Genomic DNA, 18,541 nt, shown 5'->3' on the forward strand with positions numbered 1-18,541 from the left:
GTCTCAAGCTGCCCCCGTGCAACGAAGCAATGTTGATCAGGATGAATCAGAGATAATGCTATTAAATTCCATCTATTAGCTAAAGGTTTTGTGATCATTTTCTAATCAGAGTTCAGTAACGTAATTGGACAGTAAGAATTAGGATCCTCTCTATCCTTACCCTTTTTTAAAAAGCTTACCACACTCCCTATGTGAAATGACGCTGGTATATGGCCCCCCTCCAGCTTTGTATTGGCGACCAATAAAAAGTATGCAAGCAAAACCCCTGTGAATGCTTAAAAAAATTATGTAAGGAGACCATCCGGTCCACAAGCTGTGCTATTAGGGAGGTTTCTAATAACCTCCACCAGTTCTTATTTGGAAGAGGTCGCATAATCTATACCTTTTCAATTTCAGATAGCACTGGGATATTCTGTTCCGACAGGAACTTCTAAAGGTACTCATCATCAATTGATTGTTTTTGTTCATAAATTTGTCTATAGTGTTCTAACTTAATTCCACCGACCCCTACCGAAACATTGCTCCGCATGCCAGTGACAGGGCATTTTAATGCACCAATCTGATTATTTGCGGCTTGTTCCTGAACCGCTAAGCAAGGAATCTAGCAGTGAAATTACTTTCCTCATATATCTTTTGCATGTAGGCACAATGTATAGTTTCCCCTTTTTTTGCACAGTATGCCTCGCTTAACGCCTGTTTAGCCTTGTCAAGTTTTCTTTTGATAAGGACTGATATGCTTCTTAATACACTTTATAGCACTTCTGTACGTTGATTCCTAAGGTTTGCTTTTGTAATTGATCTTTTTTAGTGTTTTCCCCATCTTTTCCTATCGCCAGCCCTTAAATGTAAGCCTTTAAAGTGTCCCATACAGTGTGGAGGGAGCAGTCCCATGGTTTATTGCCAAAAATTCCTTTGTCTTGGTACTGCAAAATTGCACCCAGTTTTCTTTCTATCAGTACTGTTTATTTACAGCCCAGCGCCTAGGCTGTATTGGAGCTTTCCCTATCTTGAATGTGTAAATAATCATTTCGTAATCTGAGAATCCATTTGGTTAGATGTGTTGGTTGTTAAATACCAGAGTCTTAGATAGTAAAAATATATCTATAATGAAGGAAGTCCCATATGTGCCTGAAAAGCAGGTATATATGATTTTAGTAGGAAAGACCTCCCTCCAGGGATCAACAAGTCCCTAAGGTTTTGCAATCATCTTGAATACCTTTAAAGGTTTTTAGTTTTAATTTAGCTGAGGAAATAATCTTTGGATTTTGCTGGACGTTATAATCCACCGAATGATTACTTCAACAGGAATTTGTACTAGTAATTGGATAGCTCTTTATAAGGCCCAGCATTATCTTCAACTAGGGCATGAATGCTAACAAACATGAGGCACCTTGACCCCCCTCTTGCAGGTCACCCAGCAACACCTTCCATTTTTGTCACTAGCAAAATTAACCACTTCTATTTCTAATTTGTTATCCAGGAAAATCGCAGTGCCCTGATGCACTGCTTGGGTAGATGAGAAACCCCTACATGCTTCCCAGGATCTAAACATGGAGAATTCCAATAACTTCCCTGCAGGAAAATGAGTGTCCTGGATCAAGACCACAGATAGACTTTCGGTTTTAATAGAAAAGATTTGATAGCCTGCAGTTTCTTTTTGTTATTGAGGCCGTTAACATTAATTGAGGCTACCTTCAAAATATTATTCATTACTGCCTTGTATTACTTATTTTCCAGTTGAAACTGACACCCTATTTCGCTTGGCCATCAAAAGGACCCCCATGTAGAATCCAATTAATTAAGCCATATAAAGACTCCAAACCTCTAATGCACATAGTGAGCAGGCCCCCAACACTTTGCTGAACAATAAAGCATTCAACATAGTAATAATATCCCCATTCAATAAAACTTAGTATGTGCATTTATCAAAATGTAGCATTCTTACATCTCTACCCATTATTCCTTGCTACATGTAATGACCAAATACAAATTTGGATGAAGCATTTACATTATTGAATCTCTTTTTATCAAACCTTTTAACCTGTGCCTCCACCAACCACCTGCCCATACTCTACCTTCCCTTCCCACCAAAGCAGCTGTGAGTGGCAAACCTTCCCACCCACACCTCACATGCTAATACCCCCATTCAGACTGGCACAGTGACCTTGTGCCATGAACTATCAGCCTTCATCCTCCAGACCTACTCCCATCAGGACTTGTGAAAAGAGAAAAAGTGAGGAAACCAAAGAAAAAAGAAAACAAGGAAAGAAGAAAGAGAGAGCAAAGAGAACCAACCCCTAGCTACGCAAAACCATCAAAAAGAAACCTCAACCTAGTCCCAGCGAGTAGGAGCTAAATAGTTCAAATGCCGATTATAGTGCTATGTTGTTCAATTGTGACTTATTAGTAATATGCTGTAAAAGTTCCTGTGCCTCAGATACATCGCAGAATAAGTTAAATTGCCCTTTTACTAACACCTTCAGTTTGGACTGCTGTGCGATCATTGCCTGGGCACCCTGCATTTTAAAAAGATAGAGCATTTGAACAAATTCCATCTGGCAGCTGATGGTGACATATTGGGAAATATGTGGCAGAGAGGCACTTCTGGTGAACTGAACTGCCTCAATTGGATAGCTTTAGAAAGTACTTGTTCTTTAACGTGGAAATCTCCAAAGTTAACAAGGATCGTTTGTGGGAATTTCTGATTTGGAGGCTGCTGAGCTGGGACATGATGAGCATTTGTTAACGTGAGATCCCCACAATGTACTGGGAGGACATGCATTTTAATAAAAGTATCAACCCATTTAAGCATTTGCTGTCCCTCCAAACCTTCTGGAACTACCACAATCTGGAGATTTGAGCAGCGGGAGTGATTTTCCAACTCCTCCAGCTCATTCTCAATTGAGGACGTTTGCTTCTGAAATATTGCAACTTTCTCTTGCATAATAATCACTTGATCCTCTAGCTGAGAAATACGAGCCTCCACCTCTTTAAGCCTATCTGGAATTTGAGCCACGTTCTCCTCTTTTTAGAGGGTCTAAGATGTAGAGCTGTGATCTCTGTGGTTTTTGAGGCTTTGAGATCCCTAATTTCCTCCAAGATCATGGTTAGCAATGATTTAACGTCCCACTGCATCGTAAGTGGTGGGCCCCCTGTGAACATATCCTCTTGTGTTGACTATGAACCCGATTCATTCTGCACCATGCTGCCTTGGGCATTCTGCTCAAAGTCTCCTATCTGGGAAACAGCTTCCGGTGTCTGTGCCGATGGTTGTTCAGAGAAGATGGGTGCGGGATCCAGAGAGAACAAGATAGCTACCCATGGAGATTGTAACACCCCTGGCTGTCCTCTATTTTATTCCACCGGAAACTCAGAGTATGATCCAGGTTTTGCCTTCATGAATAGAGTGTAATCCAAAATTCCCTTCTACTTTACAGTGCTGGCCTCCTGCTACTCCCTCCCCCTCTCCCATGGGATCTCTGCAGGATTTTCGCAGAATTGCTCACTGGTCTCGCAAGATGAAACTGTATCTATGCAACTACCTCCAAGGGTGTCTATCGTCCCATACTCATCCTCTTGAGAATCATTATGATCCCATCCTTGAGCAACTGCCCTTGCATTTGGGGTTGAATTGTCTCCATCAGAGTTACTGGACATTATACACTCTTTCTGAGAGGAGGCTGCGCGATTGGCGCATTCTGTTACTTGTCCCACTCGTTTTTTCACGCTCCGATTAAGAATTGACGCATCCAAGTCGGTGACAGTGCCAGATGGTTTACAGTAACTTCACATTGTTTCCTGTATTTAAAAGGTGCAGTGTGTTGTGCAACTGGGAAATCTTTCCCTCCAAGGCTGGCTAATAGCAGTAGGAACGATGATAGAAGCAACTTCTAGCACAAACCTCTTGCCCCTCTTGCATGGACCCCCGACTGGGTAGAGCCTTACCGCAAACCAACACCTGCACTTACACCCAGATGGGAAATCTGGTAGGCACTCAGTGACTCTCCTGTTCTTTCCAGTGGTGAGTCCTTAAAGTTGGAGGTAAAAATAAAAACCTGGTGACCTCATATAATATGGCAAAATGAGTGAAGGATTCAATGCATAAGAGTCCAGTAAATGTTCCTATAGCCCTCAGCCAGTCCTCCCCCGTCATTCTACACCTCCAAAGAAAGGAGGGAAACATTTTATTTTACTCTGCAAGAATTACTCTGGCTGCAGGAGAAAGGAGAAATTACTGAAAGCTTAGGCAGAATTCCCTGATACAAGGGGCAAGGGAACCTAAGGAATAACGAAGAAACACTGACCTCAGTTTTGCACAACTATTGGGTGCAGTCCACCCCTGCACACTGGGATTTCATCCATTTCCCAGATGTTCCACAGTGAGTTCCAGCCTCGTGAAGTAGTGGCATAAAAGGAGGCAGCCATCAAACTCAGCCCTCAAATCTCTTTAAGCCACTTCTTTTTTCACTGCATGGCAACAGCAGCAGTGCAGGTAAGAAACCCCCTGATACATCCGCGTTCCTCTCCTAGTGGCTTGTATTCAATCAGCGGTATACACAAAGGGTTAGACCCAGTAAAGTCAAGGGACCTGGGTCATTAAGTGGTATATAAGAGAGGGGTCCCAGACAGAGAACTAATAATTACAGTTTTAAACAAATATTACAAAGAAAACAGATAAATGAATGCAAAAAGATTTATTTCAAATTTGCATTGTAACCATTCATTGGTTGAAATTTCATCAACAATCTTAATACAAAATTTTATATATGTGCCCACATACACAACAAGGAGGGGGGGGTGAAGTGAGGGAAAGTGCCAAGGTTAAAGAGGGAATAGGGAAATAGTCAGAATCGTTCGTGATAGGTATTCATCAAAACTCAAAACCAATGTTCATGTGATTCCTTGATCCAAGGTCCACGGTATTGTGCTCTTATAGAGTCCAGAAATAAATTGGTGTAGACCACCTAGCTCGCCTTCAGCTGCTTTAGTCTAGCTTGGGGGTAGGAGTTGGTGAAGATATTAACGTCTACGTTTCGACCCACAAGACGCGTAGGATGTTAGTCCTTACAACGGGGTCTTCTTCAGGACGGAATGGTTGTGGGTGGGCAACCTCCTAAAAAAACAGTTAAAAGATTATTTAGTACACAGCTACCGTGTTGGTGCATACAAGGCAGGTGGTTAGTTAAAAAAGGGGGGAAGGGAGAGGACGTGTTGTCTTCTGTCCACAAAACATATCGAGTGTGGAACACTACGATTGGAGATGACCTCCAGAGTCATTCAAGTATAGTGTGAACTCACCTATCAATACAAAAGGGGATGATGGACGGAGCGTTTGAACAAATCAAACACTCACCCCCAGTCAACTGATCTGGGTTTAATCCATCACCATTCTTTAGTTCACTCAGCCACCCCAGTTCAGACATGGCTATATGCAAATCAGTCTGACCCTGTGCCTTATGGGAACAGTCCAGCCCGAACTGCCAAGCCATGTCTTCCCTGGACCGGAAACAAGCATCCTGGGACCGGTTTCGGATTCATAATCCTCATCAGCCAGGCTATCTTGAATCCAGTGGCCAAGTGAACAAGGGACTCACGTCTGAGCATACCCTGCCACACTTAGGGCGAACAAAGCGATACAAAAGGGGATGATGGACGGAGCGTTTGAACAAATCAAACACTCACCCCCAGTCAACTGATCTGGGTTTAATCCATCACCATTCTTTAGTTCACTCAGCCACCCCAGTTCAGACATGGCTATATGCAAATCAGTCTGACCCTGTGCCTTCTGGGAACAGTCCAGCCCGAACTGCCAAGCCATGTCTTCCCTGGACCGGAAACAAGCATCCTGGGACCGGTTTCGGATTCATAATCCTCATCAGCCAGGCTATCTTGAATCCAGTGGCCAAGTGAACAAGGGACTCACGTCTGAGCATACCCTGCCACACTTAGGGCGAACAAAGCGATACAAAAGGGGATGATGGACGGAGCGTTTGAACAAATCAAACACTCACCCCCAGTCAACTGATCTGGGTTTAATCCATCACCATTCTTTAGTTCACTCAGCCACCCCAGTTCAGACATGGCTATATGCAAATCAGTCTGACCCTGTGCCTTATGGGAACAGTCCAGCCCGAACTGCCAAGCCATGTCTTCCCTGGACCGGAAACAAGCATCCTGGGACCGGTTTCGGATTCATAATCCTCACCAGCCAGGCTATCTTGAATCCAGTGGCCAAGTGAACAAGGGACTCACGTCTGAGCATACCCTGCCACACTTAGGGCGAACAAAGCGATACAAAAGGGGATGATGGACGGAGCGTTTGAACAAATCAAACACTCACCCCCAGTCAACTGATCTGGGTTTAATCCATCACCATTCTTTAGTTCACTCAGCCACCCCAGTTCAGACATGGCTATATGCAAATCAGTCTGACCCTGTGCCTTATGGGAACAGTCCAGCCCGAACTGCCAAGCCATGTCTTCCCTGGACCGGAAACAAGCATCCTGGGACCGGTTTCGGATTCATAATCCTCATCAGCCAGGCTATCTTGAATCCAGTGGCCAAGTGAACAAGGGACTCACGTCTGAGCATACCCTGCCACACTTAGGGCGAACAAAGCGATACAAAAGGGGATGATGGACGGAGCGTTTGAACAAATCAAACACTCACCCCCAGTCAACTGATCTGGGTTTAATCCATCACCATTCTTTAGTTCACTCAGCCACCCCAGTTCGGACATGGCTATATGCAAATCAGTCTGACCCTGTGCCTTATGGGAACAGTCCAGCCCGAACTGCCAAGCCATGTCTTCCCTGGACCGGAAACAAGCATCCTGGGACCGGTTTCGGATTCATAATCCTCATCAGCCAGGCTATCTTGAATCCAGTGGCCAAGTGAACAAGGGACTCACGTCTGAGCATACCCTGCCACACTTAGGGCGAACAAAGCGATACAAAAGGGGATGATGGACGGAGCGTTTGAACAAATCAAACACTCACCCCCAGTCAACTGATCTGGGTTTAATCCATCACCATTCTTTAGTTCACTCAGCCACCCTAGTTCAGACATGGCTATATGCAAATCAGTCTGACCCTGTGCCTTATGGGAACAGTCCAGCCCGAACTGCCAAGCCATGTCTTCCCTGGACCGGAAACAAGCATCCTGGGACCGGTTTCGGATTCATAATCCTCATCAGCCAGGCTATCTTGAATCCAGTGGCCAAGTGAACAAGGGACTCACGTCTGAGCATACCCTGCCACACTTAGGGCGAACAAAGCGATACAAAAGGGGATGATGGACGGAGCGTTTGAACAAATCAAACACTCACCCCCAGTCAACTGATCTGGGTTTAATCCATCACCATTCTTTAGTTCACTCAGCCACCCCAGTTCAGACATGGCTATATGCAAATCAGTCTGACCCTGTGCCTTATGGGAACAGTCCAGCCCGAACTGCCAAGCCATGTCTTCCCTGGACCGGAAACAAGCATCCTGGGACCGGTTTCGGATTCATAATCCTCATCAGCCAGGCTATCTTGAATCCAGTGGCCAAGTGAACAAGGGACTCACGTCTGAGCATACCCTGCCACACTTAGGGCGAACAAAGCGATACAAAAGGGGATGATGGACGGAGCGTTTGAACAAATCAAACACTCACCCCCAGTCAACTGATCTGGGTTTAATCCATCACCATTCTTTAGTTCACTCAGCCACCCCAGTTCAGACATGGCTATATGCAAATCAGTCTGACCCTGTGCCTTATGGGAACAGTCCAGCCCGAACTGCCAAGCCATGTCTTCCCTGGACCGGAAACAAGCATCCTGGGACCGGTTTCGGATTCATAATCCTCATCAGCCAGGCTATCTTGAATCCAGTGGCCAAGTGAACAAGGGACTCACGTCTGAGCATACCCTGCCACACTTAGGGCGAACAAAGCGATACAAAAGGGGATGATGGACGGAGCGTTTGAACAAATCAAACACTCACCCCCAGTCAACTGATCTGGGTTTAATCCATCACCATTCTTTAGTTCACTCAGCCACCCTAGTTCAGACATGGCTATATGCAAATCAGTCTGACCCTGTGCCTTATGGGAACAGTCCAGCCCGAACTGCCAAGCCATGTCTTCCCTGGACCGGAAACAAGCATCCTGGGACCGGTTTCGGATTCATAATCCTCATCAGCCAGGCTATCTTGAATCCAGTGGCCAAGTGAACAAGGGACTCACGTCTGAGCATACCCTGCCACACTTAGGGCGAACAAAGCGATACAAAAGGGGATGATGGACGGAGCGTTTGAACAAATCAAACACTCACCCCCAGTCAACTGATCTGGGTTTAATCCATCACCATTCTTTAGTTCACTCAGCCACCCCAGTTCAGACATGGCTATATGCAAATCAATCTGACCCTGTGCCTTATGGGAACAGTCCAGCCCGAACTGCCAAGCCATGTCTTCCCTGGACCGGAAACAAGCATCCTGGGACCGATTTTGGATTCATAATCCTCACCAGCCAGGCTATCTTGAATCCAGTGGCCAAGTGAACAAGGGACTCACGTCTGAGCATACCCTGCCACACTTAGGGCGAACAAAGCGATACAAAAGGGGATGATGGACGGAGCGTTTGAACAAATCAAACACTCACCCCCAGTCAACTGATCTGGGTTTAATCCATCACCATTCTTTAGTTCACTCAGCCACCCCAGTTCAGACATGGCTATATGCAAATCAGTCTGACCCTGTGCCTTATGGGAACAGTCCAGCCCGAACTGCCAAGCCATGTCTTCCCTGGACCGGAAACAAGCATCCTGGGACCGGTTTCGGATTCATAATCCTCATCAGCCAGGCTACCTTGAATCCAGTGGCCAAGTGAACAAGGGACTCACGTCTGAGCATACCCTGCCACACTTAGGGCGAACAAAGCGATACAAAAGGGGATGATGGACGAAGCGTTTGAACAAATCAAACACTCACCCCCAGTCAACTGATCTGGGTTTAATCCATCACCATTCTTTAGTTCACTCAGCCACCCCAGTTCAGACATGGCTATATGCAAATCAGTCTGACCCTGTGCCTTATGGGAACAGTCCAGCCCGAACTGCCAAGCCATGTCTTCCCTGGACCGGAAACAAGCATCCTGGGACCGGTTTCGGATTCATAATCCTCATCAGCCAGGCTATCTTGAATCCAGTGGCCAAGTGAACAAGGGACTCACGTCTGAGCATACCCTGCCACACTTAGGGCGAACAAAGCGATACAAAAGGGGATGATGGACGGAGCGTTTGAACAAATCAAACACTCACCCCCAGTCAACTGATCTGGGTTTAATCCATCACCATTCTTTAGTTCACTCAGCCACCCCAGTTCAGACATGGCTATATGCAAATCAGTCTGACCCTGTGCCTTATGGGAACAGTCCAGCCCGAACTGCCAAGCCATGTCTTCCCTGGACCGGAAACAAGCATCCTGGGACCGGTTTCGGATTCATAATCCTCATCAGCCAGGCTATCTTGAATCCAGTGGCCAAGTGAACAAGGGACTCACGTCTGAGCATACCCTGCCACACTTAGGGCGAACAAAGCGATACAAAAGGGGATGATGGACGGAGCGTTTGAACAAATCAAACACTCACCCCCAGTCAACTGATCTGGGTTTAATCCATCACCATTCTTTAGTTCACTCAGCCACCCTAGTTCAGACATGGCTATATGCAAATCAGTCTGACCCTGTGCCTTATGGGAACAGTCCAGCCCGAACTGCCAAGCCATGTCTTCCCTGGACCGGAAACAAGCATCCTGGGACCGGTTTCGGATTCATAATCCTCATCAGCCAGGCTATCTTGAATCCAGTGGCCAAGTGAACAAGGGACTCACGTCTGAGCATACCCTGCCACACTTAGGGCGAACAAAGCGATACAAAAGGGGATGATGGACGGAGCGTTTGAACAAATCAAACACTCACCCCCAGTCAACTGATCTGGGTTTAATCCATCACCATTCTTTAGTTCACTCAGCCACCCCAGTTCAGACATGGCTATATGCAAATCAGTCTGACCCTGTGCCTTATGGGAACAGTCCAGCCCGAACTGCCAAGCCATGTCTTCCCTGGACCGGAAACAAGCATCCTGGGACCGGTTTCGGATTCATAATCCTCATCAGCCAGGCTATCTTGAATCCAGTGGCCAAGTGAACAAGGGACTCACGTCTGAGCATACCCTGCCACACTTAGGGCGAACAAAGCGATACAAAAGGGGATGATGGACGGAGCGTTTGAACAAATCAAACACTCACCCCCAGTCAACTGATCTGGGTTTAATCCATCACCATTCTTTAGTTCACTCAGCCACCCCAGTTCAGACATGGCTATATGCAAATCAGTCTGACCCTGTGCCTTATGGGAACAGTCCAGCCCGAACTGCCAAGCCATGTCTTCCCTGGACCGGAAACAAGCATCCTGGGACCGGTTTCGGATTCATAATCCTCATCAGCCAGGCTATCTTGAATCCAGTGGCCAAGTGAACAAGGGACTCACGTCTGAGCATACCCTGCCACACTTAGGGCGAACAAAGCGATACAAAAGGGGATGATGGACGGAGCGTTTGAACAAATCAAACACTCACCCCCAGTCAACTGATCTGGGTTTAATCCATCACCATTCTTTAGTTCACTCAGCCACCTTAGTTCAGACATGGCTATATGCAAATCAGTCTGACCCTGTGCCTTATGGGAACAGTCCAGCCCGAACTGCCAAGCCATGTCTTCCCTGGACCGGAAACAAGCATCCTGGGACCGGTTTCGGATTCATAATCCTCATCAGCCAGGCTATCTTGAATCCAGTGGCCAAGTGAACAAGGGACTCACGTCTGAGCATACCCTGCCACACTTAGGGCGAACAAAGCGATACAAAAGGGGATGATGGACGGAGCGTTTGAACAAATCAAACACTCACCCCCAGTCAACTGATCTGGGTTTAATCCATCACCATTCTTTAGTTCACTCAGCCACCCCAGTTCAGACATGGCTATATGCAAATCAGTCTGACCCTGTGCCTTATGGGAACAGTCCAGCCCGAACTGCCAAGCCATGTCTTCCCTGGACCGGAAACAAGCATCCTGGGACCGGTTTCGGATTCATAATCCTCATCAGCCAGGCTATCTTGAATCCAGTGGCCAAGTGAACAAGGGACTCACGCCTGAGCATACCCTGCCACACTTAGGGCGAACAAAGCGATACAAAAGGGGATGATGGACGGAGCGTTTGAACAAATCAAACACTCACCCCCAGTCAACTGATCTGGGTTTAATCCATCACCATTCTTTAGTTCACTCAGCCACCCCAGTTCAGACAAGGCTATATGCAAATCAGTCTGACCCTGTGCCTTATGGGAACAGTCCAGCCCGAACTGCCAAGCCATGTCTTCCCTGGACCGGAAACAAGCATCCTGGGACCGGTTTCGGATTCATAATCCTCATCAACCAGGCTATCTTGAATCCAGTGGCCAAGTGAACAAGGGACTCACGTCTGAGCATACCCTGCCACACTTAGGGCGAACAAAGCGATACAAAAGGGGATGATGGACGGAGCGTTTGAACAAATCAAACACTCACCCCCAGTCAACTGATCTGGGTTTAATCCATCACCATTCTTTAGTTCACTCAGCCACCCCAGTTCAGACATGGCTATATGCAAATCAGTCTGACCCTGTGCCTTATGGGAACAGTCCAGCCCGAACTGCCAAGCCATGTCTTCCCTGGACCGGAAACAAGCATCCTGGGACCGGTTTCGGATTCATAATCCTCATCAGCCAGGCTATCTTGAATCCAGTGGCCAAGTGAACAAGGGACTCGCGTCTGAGCATACCCTGCCACACTTAGGGCGAACAAAGCGATACAAAAGGGGATGATGGACGGAGCGTTTGAACAAATCAAACACTCACCCCCAGTCAACTGATCTGGGTTTAATCCATCACCATTCTTTAGTTCACTCAGCCACCCTAGTTCAGACATGGCTATATGCAAATCAGTCTGACCCTGTGCCTTATGGGAACAGTCCAGCCCGAACTGCCAAGCCATGTCTTCCCTGGACCGGAAACAAGCATCCTGGGACCGGTTTCGGATTCATAATCCTCATCAGCCAGGCTATCTTGAATCCAGTGGCCAAGTGAACAAGGGACTCACGTCTGAGCATACCCTGCCACACTTAGGGCGAACAAAGCGATACAAAAGGGGATGATGGACGGAGCGTTTGAACAAATCAAACACTCACCCCCAGTCAACTGATCTGGGTTTAATCCATCACCATTCTTTAGTTCACTCAGCCACCCCAGTTCAGACATGGCTATATGCAAATCAGTCTGACCCTGTGCCTTATGGGAACAGTCCAGCCCGAACTGCCAAGCCATGTCTTCCCTGGACCGGAAACAAGCATCCTGGGACCGGTTTTGGATTCATAATCCTCACCAGCCAGGCTATCTTGAATCCAGTGGCCAAGTGAACAAGGGACTCACGTCTGAGCATACCCTGCCACACTTAGGGCGAACAAAGCGATACAAAAGGGGATGATGGACGGAGCGTTTGAACAAATCAAACACTCACCCCCAGTCAACTGATCTGGGTTTAATCCATCACCATTCTTTAGTTCACTCAGCCACCCCAGTTCAGACATGGCTATATGCAAATCAGTCTGACCCTGTGCCTTATGGGAACAGTCCAGCCCGAACTGCCAAGCCATGTCTTCCCTGGACCGGAAACAAGCATCCTGGGACCGGTTTCGGATTCATAATCCTCATCAGCCAGGCTACCTTGAATCCAGTGGCCAAGTGAACAAGGGACTCACGTCTGAGCATACCCTGCCACACTTAGGGCGAACAAAGCGATACAAAAGGGGATGATGGACGAAGCGTTTGAACAAATCAAACACTCACCCCCAGTCAACTGATCTGGGTTTAATCCATCACCATTCTTTAGTTCACTCAGCCACCCCAGTTCAGACATGGCTATATGCAAATCAGTCTGACCCTGTGCCTTATGGGAACAGTCCAGCCCGAACTGCCAAGCCATGTCTTCCCTGGACCGGAAACAAGCATCCTGGGACCGGTTTCGGATTCATAATCCTCATCAGCCAGGCTATCTTGAATCCAGTGGCCAAGTGAACAAGGGACTCACGTCTGAGCATACCCTGCCACACTTAGGGCGAACAAAGCGATACAAAAGGGGATGATGGACGGAGCGTTTGAACAAATCAAACACTCACCCCCAGTCAACTGATCTGGGTTTAATCCATCACCATTCTTTAGTTCACTCAGCCACCCCAGTTCAGACATGGCTATATGCAAATCAGTCTGACCCTGTGCCTTATGGGAACAGTCCAGCCCGAACTGCCAAGCCATGTCTTCCCTGGACCGGAAACAAGCATCCTGGGACCGGTTTCGGATTCATAATCCTCATCAGCCAGGCTATCTTCAATCCAGTGGCCAAGTGAACAAGGGACTCACGTCTGAGCATACCCTGCCACACTTAGGGCGAACAAAGCGATACAAAAGGGGATGATGGACGGAGCGTTTGAACAAATCAAACACTCACCCCCAGTCAACTGATCTGGGTTTAATCCATCACCATTCTTTAGTTCACTCAGCCACCCTAGTTCAGACATGGCTATATGCAAATCAGTCTGACCCTGTGCCTTATGGGAACAGTCCAGCCCGAACTGCCAAGCCATGTCTTCCCTGGACCGGAAACAAGCATCCTGGGACCGGTTTCGGATTCATAATCCTCATCAGCCAGGCTATCTTGAATCCAGTGGCCAAGTGAACAAGGGACTCACGTCTGAGCATACCCTGCCACACTTAGGGCGAACAAAGCGATACAAAAGGGGATGATGGACGGAGCGTTTGAACAAATCAAACACTCACCCCCAGTCAACTGATCTGGGTTTAATCCATCACCATTCTTTAGTTCACTCAGCCACCCCAGTTCAGACATGGCTATATGCAAATCAGTCTGACCCTGTGCCTTATGGGAACAGTCCAGCCCGAACTGCCAAGCCATGTCTTCCCTGGACCGGAAACAAGCATCCTGGGACCGGTTTCGGATTCATAATCCTCATCAGCCAGGCTATCTTGAATCCAGTGGCCAAGTGAACAAGGGACTCACGTCTGAGCATACCCTGCCACACTTAGGGCGAACAAAGCGATACAAAAGGGGATGATGGACGGAGCGTTTGAACAAATCAAACACTCACCCCCAGTCAACTGATCTGGGTTTAATCCATCACCATTCTTTAGTTCACTCAGCCACCCCAGTTCAGACATGGCTATATGCAAATCAGTCTGACCCTGTGCCTTATGGGAACAGTCCAGCCCGAACTGCCAAGCCATGTCTTCCCTGGACCGGAAACAAGCATCCTGGGACCGGTTTCGGATTCATAATCCTCATCAGCCAGGCTATCTTGAATCCAGTGGCCAAGTGAACAAGGGACTCACGTCTGAGCATACCCTGCCACACTTAGGGCGAACAAAGCGATACAAAAGGGGATGATGGACGGAGCGTTTGAACAAATCAAACACTCACCCCCAGTCAACTGATCTGGGTTTAATCCATCACCATTCTTTAGTTCACTCAGCCACCCTAGTTCAGACATGGCTATATGCAAATCAGTCTGACCCTGTGCCTTATGGGAACAGTCCAGCCCGAACTGCCAAGCCATGTCTTCCCTGGACCGGAAACAAGCATCCTGGGACCGGTTTCGGATTCATAATCCTCATCAGCCAGGCTATCTTGAATCCAGTGGCCAAGTGAACAAGGGACTCACGTCTGAGCATACCCTGCCACACTTAGGGCGAACAAAGCGATACAAAAGGGGATGATGGACGGAGCGTTTGAACAAATCAAACACTCACCCCCAGTCAACTGATCTGGGTTTAATCCATCACCATTCTTTAGTTCACTCAGCCACCCCAGTTCAGACATGGCTATATGCAAATCAGTCTGACCCTGTGCCTTATGGGAACAGTCCAGCCCGAACTGCCAAGCCATGTCTTCCCTGGACCGGAAACAAGCATCCTGGGACCGGTTTCGGATTCATAATCCTCATCAGCCAGGCTATCTTGAATCCAGTGGCCAAGTGAACAAGGGACTCACGCCTGAGCATACCCTGCCACACTTAGGGCGAACAAAGCGATACAAAAGGGGATGATGGACGGAGCGTTTGAACAAATCAAACACTCACCCCCAGTCAACTGATCTGGGTTTAATCCATCACCATTCTTTAGTTCACTCAGCCACCCCAGTTCAGACAAGGCTATATGCAAATCAGTCTGACCCTGTGCCTTATGGGAACAGTCCAGCCCGAACTGCCAAGCCATGTCTTCCCTGGACCGGAAACAAGCATCCTGGGACCGGTTTCGGATTCATAATCCTCATCAACCAGGCTATCTTGAATCCAGTGGCCAAGTGAACAAGGGACTCACGTCTGAGCATACCCTGCCACACTTAGGGCGAACAAAGCGATACAAAAGGGGATGATGGACGGAGCGTTTGAACAAATCAAACACTCACCCCCAGTCAACTGATCTGGGTTTAATCCATCACCATTCTTTAGTTCACTCAGCCACCCCAGTTCAGACATGGCTATATGCAAATCAGTCTGACCCTGTGCCTTATGGGAACAGTCCAGCCCGAACTGCCAAGCCATGTCTTCCCTGGACCGGAAACAAGCATCCTGGGACCGGTTTCGGATTCATAATCCTCATCAGCCAGGCTATCTTGAATCCAGTGGCCAAGTGAACAAGGGACTCACGTCTGAGCATACCCTGCCACACTTAGGGCGAACAAAGCGATACAAAAGGGGATGATGGACGGAGCGTTTGAACAAATCAAACACTCACCCCCAGTCAACTGATCTGGGTTTAATCCATCACCATTCTTTAGTTCACTCAGCCACCCCAGTTCAGACATGGCTATATGCAAATCAGTCTGACCCTGTGCCTTATGGGAACAGTCCAGCCCGAACTGCCAAGCCATGTCTTCCCTGGACCGGAAACAAGCATCCTGGGACCGGTTTCGGATTCATAATCCTCATCAGCCAGGCTATCTTGAATCCAGTGGCCAAGTGAACAAGGGACTCACGTCTGAGCATACCCTGCCACACTTAGGGCGAACAAAGCGATACAAAAGGGGATGATGGACGGAGCGTTTGAACAAATCAAACACTCACCCCCAGTCAACTGATCTGGGTTTAATCCATCACCATTCTTTAGTTCACTCAGCCACCCCAGTTCAGACATGGCTATATGCAAATCAGTCTGACCCTGTGCCTTATGGGAACAGTCCAGTCCGAACTGCCAAGCCATGTCTTCCCTGGACCGGAAACAAGCATCCTGGGACCGGTTTCGGATTCATAATCCTCATCAGCCAGGCTATCTTGAATCCAGTGGCCAAGTGAACAAGGGACTCACGTCTGAGCATACCCTGCCACACTTAGGGCGAACAAAGCGATACAAAAGGGGATGATGGACGGAGCGTTTGAACAAATCAAACACTCACCCCCAGTCAACTGATCTGGGTTTAATCCATCACCATTCTTTAGTTCACTCAGCCACCCCAGTTCAGACATGGCTATATGCAAATCAGTCTGACCCTGTGCCTTATGGGAACAGTCCAGCCCGAACTGCCAAGCCATGTCTTCCCTGGACCGGAAACAAGCATCCTGGGACCGGTTTCGGATTCATAATCCTCATCAGCCAGGCTATCTTGAATCCAGTGGCCAAGTGAACAAGGGACTCACGTCTGAGCATACCCTGCCACACTTAGGGCGAACAAAGCAATACAAAAGGGGATGATGGACGGAGCGTTTGAACAAATCAAACACTCACCCCCAGTCAACTGATCTGGGTTTAATCCATCACCATTCTTTAGTTCACTCAGCCACCCCAGTTCAGACATGGCTATATGCAAATCAGTCTGACCCTGTGCCTTCTGGGAACAGTCCAGCCCGAACTGCCAAGCCATGTCTTCCCTGGACCGGAAACAAGCATCCTGGGACCGGTTTCGGATTCATAATCCTCATCAGCCAGGCTATCTTGAATCCAGTGGCCAAGTGAACAAGGGACTCACGTCTGAGCATACCCTGCCACACTTAGGGCGAACAAAGCGATACAAAAGGGGATGATGGACGGAGCGTTTGAACAAATCAAACACTCACCCCCAGTCAACTGATCTGGGTTTAATCCATCACCATTCTTTAGTTCACTCAGCCACCCCAGTTCAGACATGGCTATATGCAAATCAGTCTGACCCTGTGCCTTATGGGAACAGTCCAGCCCGAACTGCCAAGCCATGTCTTCCCTGGACCGGAAACAAGCATCCTGGGACCGGTTTCGGATTCATAATCCTCATCAGCCAGGCTATCTTGAATCCAGTGGCCAAGTGAACAAGGGACTCACGTCTGAGCATACCCTGCCACACTTAGGGCGAACAAAGCGATACAAAAGGGGATGATGGACGGAGCGTTTGAACAAATCAAACACTCACCCCCAGTCAACTGATCTGGGTTTAATCCATCACCATTCTTTAGTTCACTCAGCCACCCCAGTTCAGACATGGCTATATGCAAATCAGTCTGACCCTGTGCCTTATGGGAACAGTCCAGCCCGAACTGCCAAGCCATGTCTTCCCTGGACCGGAAACAAGCATCCTGGGACCGGTTTCGGATTCATAATCCTCATCAGCCAGGCTATCTTGAATCCAGTGGCCAAGTGAACAAGGGACTCACGTCTGAGCATACCCTGCCACACTTAGGGCGAACAAAGCGATACAAAAGGGGATGATGGACGGAGCGTTTGAACAAATCAAACACTCACCCCCAGTCAACTGATCTGGGTTTAATCCATCACCATTCTTTAGTTCACTCAGCCACCCCAGTTCAGACATGGCTATATGCAAATCAGTCTGACCCTGTGCCTTATGGGAACAGTCCAGCCCGAACTGCCAAGCCATGTCTTCCCTGGACCGGAAACAAGCATCCTGGGACCGGTTTCGGATTCATAATCCTCATCAGCCAGGCTATCTTGAATCCAGTGGCCAAGTGAACAAGGGACTCACGTCTGAGCATACCCTGCCACACTTAGGGCGAACAAAGCGATACAAAAGGGGATGATGGACGGAGCGTTTGAACAAATCAAACACTCACCCCCAGTCAACTAATCTGGGTTTAATCCATCACCATTCTTTAGTTCACTCAGCCACCCCAGTTCAGACATGGCTATATGCAAATCAGTCTGACCCTGTGCCTTATGGGAACAGTCCAGTCCGAACTGCCAAGCCATGTCTTCCCTGGACCGGAAACAAGCATCCTGGGACCGGTTTCGGATTCATAATCCTCATCAGCCAGGCTATCTTGAATCCAGTGGCCAAGTGAACAAGGGACTCACGTCTGAGCATACCCTGCCACACTTAGGGCGAACAAAGCGATACAAAAGGGGATGATGGACGGAGCGTTTGAACAAATCAAACACTCACCCCCAGTCAACTGATCTGGGTTTAATCC

Source organism: Lissotriton helveticus, chromosome 2_1 (assembly GCF_964261635.1).
Source record: "Lissotriton helveticus chromosome 2_1, aLisHel1.1, whole genome shotgun sequence".
Taxonomy (NCBI): domain Eukaryota; kingdom Metazoa; phylum Chordata; class Amphibia; order Caudata; family Salamandridae; genus Lissotriton; species Lissotriton helveticus.